This window comes from Manis pentadactyla, chromosome X (genome assembly GCF_030020395.1).
Source record: "Manis pentadactyla isolate mManPen7 chromosome X, mManPen7.hap1, whole genome shotgun sequence".
Lineage (NCBI taxonomy): Eukaryota > Metazoa > Chordata > Mammalia > Pholidota > Manidae > Manis > Manis pentadactyla.
Window position 1 is genome coordinate 122,074,879 of NC_080038.1, and position 5,663 is coordinate 122,080,541.

General features: G+C 43.3%; 1 pseudogene; it reads left to right on the forward strand.

Annotated features, from left to right (window-relative positions):
- The first annotated feature begins 371 nt into the window (after window positions 1–371).
- Window positions 372–1,627, forward strand: LOC118910032 (septin-10-like; annotated as a pseudogene).
- The last annotated feature ends 4,036 nt before the right edge of the window (window positions 1,628–5,663 follow it).

The following is a 5,663-nucleotide window of genomic DNA, read 5'->3' on the forward strand; positions in this document are numbered from 1 at the left end:
TATGCGCTGTCCTCTCAAACGTGGAACACGCTCCTCTGAAGGCATCGCCCGCGCGCCTGGTGCAGCTGAGGGCATGCGGCCCATCGGGTGGGGCCTAGACGCCCTGGCTCTGCCCCCCACTTGCGTCACAGAGGCCCTGAGCCTGGCCCCTCTCTTTCCTGGACTCCCCTGGTGGAGGCGGGCCTGCACGTGACTTCTGCCTCCCGCCCGCGCCTTGCCTGACACTCTCCCCAGCCCCTCTTTGCTCCCTTGGCTGCAGGCACGCGCCTCTCAGGGGTGGGGCCGGGATCCCAGCTCTGCTACCCTCAGCCCGCCTGCCCTCAGCTGTCGCTTGGGACCATGGCTTCGAGGTGGTTTGGCACCAGCTCTTTCATTCTCATGTGCCAACAAAAACAACTGGTATGTCTGAACATGAACAGAGACAAAAGGAAAATACTCATTCTTTAGTATGTCTGGCCATGTTGGTTTTGAGAGTTTGCTTGATCGGCTGGTGAACAGATCCATTCAGCAAGGCTTCTGTTTTAATATTCTCTGCGTGGGGGAGACTGGAATTGGAAAATCTACAGTGATTGACACATTGTTTAATACTAATCTTGAAGACAAGGAATCCTCACATTCTAACCTATATGTTAGACTTAAAGCTCAGACATATGAACTCCAGGAAGTTATGTTCAGTTGAAACTGACCATTGTGAATACAGTGGGATTTAGTGACCAAATAAAGACGACAGCTACCAACCAATAGGTGACTACATAAATGCTGAGTTTGAGGCCTTTCTCCGAGAGGAACTGAAGATTAAGCGCACTCTCTTTAACTACCACAGGCCACTCTCTGAAGACACTGGATCTCTTAACCATGAAGAGCCTTGACAGCAAGGTGAACATTATACCCGTGATTGCCAAAAAAGATACAATTTCTAAAACTGAATTACAGAGGTTTCAGATAAAGCTCGTGAGTGAATTGGTCAGCAATGGAGTCCAGATATACCAGTTCCCAACAGATGCTGAAACTTGCTAAAATCAATGCCACAATGAATGGGCATTGCCATTTGCTGTAGTAGGAAGTATAGATGAGGTCAAAGTTGGAAGTAGGATGGTCACAGCTCGTCAGGACCGCTGGGGCATTGTACAAGTGGAGAACGAGGTGCACTGCAACTTTGTGAAGCTGCGGGAGATGCTCCTATGCACCAACCTGGAGGATGTGCGGGAGCAGAGGCACCTGTGCTGCTCGGAGCTGTACCAGCACTGCAAGCTGGGCGCCGTGGGCTTTGCCTCTGTGGGTCCCAACATGCAGCTGCTCAGGCTTCAAGGGACCTGAGAAGCCAAAAAGCATGAATTTTATAGAGAATGTCAGAGGAAGAAGAAATGAAGCAGATGCTTGTGCAGTGAGTAAAGGAGAAAGACGCCTGTTGAAAGAAGCTGAAAGAGAGCTACAGGGAAAATTTGAGCATCTTAAGAGAGTTCACCAAGGAGAGAGAGTGAAGCTTGAAGATAAAAGACTTTTGGAAGAAAAAATCATTGCTTTCTCTAAAAAGAATGCTATGTCCGAGATACACCAGAATCAGACCTGCATGGCGTCGGGCAGCAACCTGAAGAACAAGGACCTTAAGAACTCCAATTTTATGTAAAACAGAAGTTCCAGACCACAGAAGGTCATCACAAGCAAAAGTTATTACAATGTTAGAAGTATGCTTTGATTTTCTTGCTGTTTTTATTTGCTGTATCACTTATTCTGTATCTGACAAGTGGCCATAGTTACTACCACTTGTGGAAGAATATTAAGTATCATGTCAATACATAAGCCAGAATGGCTCACATCAGTTATACGTTCACTGTTGTTTAAGTGTCTCAGTTGCTGGTTTGCAGTGAATTTAGATTGTCTTCCCTGTTGCCCAGTTATGGTCACTTTGCAGTGCATGATAGCACAAAGGGTCAGTGATGTGGAAAATACAAGTCACTCAGGATGGTTATCTGATTGCTTTTATATGCAAGATGAACCTTTCTTTGGTACATACTAAAGGTAATATTTGGGGGATATGTTTTATAATATATCATGTACCTGAAACTCTAACCTCTCAGTAGTTTTACAGAACTTTTTAATTTTTGATACAACTATCCAGTTGGTAAAATAATCGATCCTAAGCTTTTGTATCACATTATATAACATGATGGCCTTCCGTGCATACTTCAGTATGCCTTATTGTGGTTGGTGTATTGTGATGAAACAAAATATGTTTAAAATTAAAAACATCCAGGTGTATATTTAAAAAAATAGATGGATCTATTATAGGATATTTCTAGATAATCAAGAGATCTCCTTGACTGGGTCAGTTTTATCCTGGCATTGCTTCCCACTCTCTACAATCCTCACCCATCCACCCACTGCACTGTGGTAAGAGTGATATTCTAAAATGCAGAAATATGATCATGTCACTCCCCTGCTTAAAATACTAGGCTTTTCTGGCCCTCTGTCACTTTTAGAAAAAAAGACATTTCAAAAGCACATTCCTAGATGTTACTCCACCTCCTTCCCCTATCAACTGTAGTTTATACTACAGTGATTCAGCCCCACTAAACTCCATCTACACTTGCCCATATAGACCTCCTACTTTTGTACATGCTGTTCCCTTTGCCTGCAATGTCTTCCCACCCCATCCTTACCTGGCAAATTCCTTCTTGTTCTTTAAAATCCAACTCAAGCACTAACTCCTCTGAGAGAAGGTGCCAAGCCTTCCCTGGCCTCCCTGGGAAAAGTTTATTACTTTTCCTAGGTGATACCACTCCCTGAACCTTCACTATACATGTAGTGTGACGCATATAAACTAGTTTATTGAATGAGCTAGACACAGTAGGGTGTAAGCAGAAAGCAATATAATTCTTTCACATCACAAGCTCTGTGGAATCATTTTCCCCACCCCTGCAGGAAATTTCAGACCAAGCTCATACCTTTTTCAGTCACTCTTAGATATTAGAAAATAGTTTTGTTTTTTAGGCATTAAAAATTCCAGTCCGGTCTAATATAACACAGCTTCAATCTGTCACCTCTTCCCAAGCTTTTCCTCCCCCCAGATTCAGTCTGAGTCAGTCGGGAAACTTGTAGTGGAGGAGGGGGAGGGAATGTGGTTGGCTTCCCCCCTCATCTATTTTCTCTTCTATCCCTCCTTCTATCCACGACTGCGCTGCCTCAGACAGGGGTTGAAGCACAGTAAGGAACTAGAAGGGAAAACCAAAACACGCTTTCCTTTACTGATACGATTGTAACCTGGCATCGGAGAGTGTCGCAGATGTCCCAAACTAATACTTTCTCTAGAAGGTTACTTGGAGCTCCCCTGTCACAGGAGATCTCTCACCTGTAGTTTCCTTGACCTGGGCAACAACAACTCTGCTTGACCTCTTTCGGCTCCTCTGTGTCCTGTGTTTCTATCAGTTCATTCCTCTGTTGGGGTCACTTCACATCTCTGAGCTATCGTCTTGGGGAAAATCCCTTGTAAGATGACCCAACTCTAAATTCCTGCCATGGGGACTGATTCTCACCCCTGGGAAACAGACAACTTTGGTTTTGTTTCTGATTGGTGGAAGTATAGGTCCCTGCAGGTGGAGCCTTCTCTCTTTCCTCTCTTGTCACAAGGTTCTCTAGCCATAGCCTCTCTCACTTTAAGACTTTGTTTTCAGATGTAAGTCAAATGCCAGGCTCTGCAAACACCAATCCCAGGGGAATACATGTCAAGCCCTTGGAGTGGTTCTCTTGTAGCCCCACTCCACGTAAGTGAGTGGGAAGGACTTTACTCCCCAAGGAGCAGGAGAAACACCAAGGCATGATCACAGCTCTTTTTAAAAGCATCCTCTCTACCACTTCACTCTCACTCAATCCCCTAGTTTATCTTTACATACCTTCAGGATAATAGGCTAAAGGGCTACTTATTTTGGAAGTCATCCTTTAGCAAATTCTATAAAGATGGTGTGTTACCTCTCTAGAATATGTGATCTCTTTATTTTCAGCTTTGGATTCTTGTCCAAAACTGAAACTAAAAAGGTCCATTTTAACATCTGTTGCCTAGGATTGTATCCACTACTATACTATAAACTCCTTGACACCAGGAAATACCTTTCACTCATTTTTATACACCTAGCAGCTAGCATAGGACCTGGTACAGAGAAGATGCTCAAAACTGTTTGCTGACTACAGTTCGAGATGTTAGACTAGGTACATGCATCACTCACAATCCTTCTTAGAGTCCATTAAAATAAAAGTAAAGCAGTGCATAAAGGAATAAACTGCTAACAGGAAAAAGGATGAGATGAACGTGAGAAGATTGTGAACAAAAGAGATCTCAACACATTTCTGGGAGAAGGAAAGTGGATGTGAGCAAGTTGGCAGGTGAAACAGATGGATGAAACCACAGTCTATAATACGTTATGAGGAAGCTAAAGAGGAAATGGGAGCCAGCCTGCCTGGCAGAGCCCTGGAACTACTCTGGGCTCTGAGTCAGCAAGTACAGAAGGGAACAGGAATGAGAAGTGAGGATTTAAATGGGAAATTAATTGAAGATTTGTAAAACAGAACAGCTGCATCAGTCTCTATCACCACATTCCTTCCCAAATCCTTTGCCCAGAGTACCAGTTACTGGCCTTTGCCAACAAAAAAAAAAAAAAACAAAACAAAAAAAAAAAACCTAGAAGGTTTTTTCATGAAAAAAACTGAATGCCATGGAGAAAGTTGAGGTTTTTAGTATGGATACTAGCTTCTCAGAGAAATAACCTTCTCACTGGACCTTTAGAAAACTCATAGCCAGACATCCAATTCCCAGCCTACCAACCTAGACACAGTAGGGTGTATATAAAACAAAGTCTGTGAAACAACCAGCCACTGCTGTCATACCTCATAAAGACTTCCCTGTCAGAATTCCCAGTCAGCCATTAGAGAAGTGAACTACCTGGAAAATAGATGTGCTTTTCAAAGCAGCAAAGAGAAAACCCACATCAACTACCCAGTTATTTTTTTACAAAACGAATGGAAAAGACCATCAGTAAATGAATGGATAAAGAAGATGTGGTACATATACACAATGGAATACTATTCAGCCATAAGAAGGAAACAAACCCTACCATTTGCAACAACATGGATGGAGCTGGAGGGTATTATGCTCAGTGAAATAAGCCAGGTGGAAAAAGACAGGTACCAAATGATTTCCCTCATTTGTGGAGTATAACAATGAAGCAAAACTGAAGGAACAAAATAGCAGCAGACTCACAGACCCCAAGAAGGGACTAGCGGTTACCAAAGGGGAGGGGTGTGGGAGGGTGAGTGGGGAGGGAGGGAGAAGAGGATTGAGGGCTATTATGATTGGTGCACATGGTGTGTGGGAGGGTCACTGCAAAAAGAGTAGCACAGAGATGACAAGTAGTGACTCTGTGGCATCTTACTACACTGATGGACAGTGACTTCAGTGGGGTATGGGGGGACTTGATCATATGGGTGAATGTAGTAACCACAATGTTTTTCATGTGAAACCTTCTTAAGAGTGTATGTATATCAAGGATACCTTAATAAAAAAAAAGAAAGAAAGATTAAGGCCTCAGAAGTTAGCAAAGGATAAACATGAATGAAGCCATGATAAAGACTTGAGATATACATTATAAACAGTGAGGGAGCACTTGTAGGAT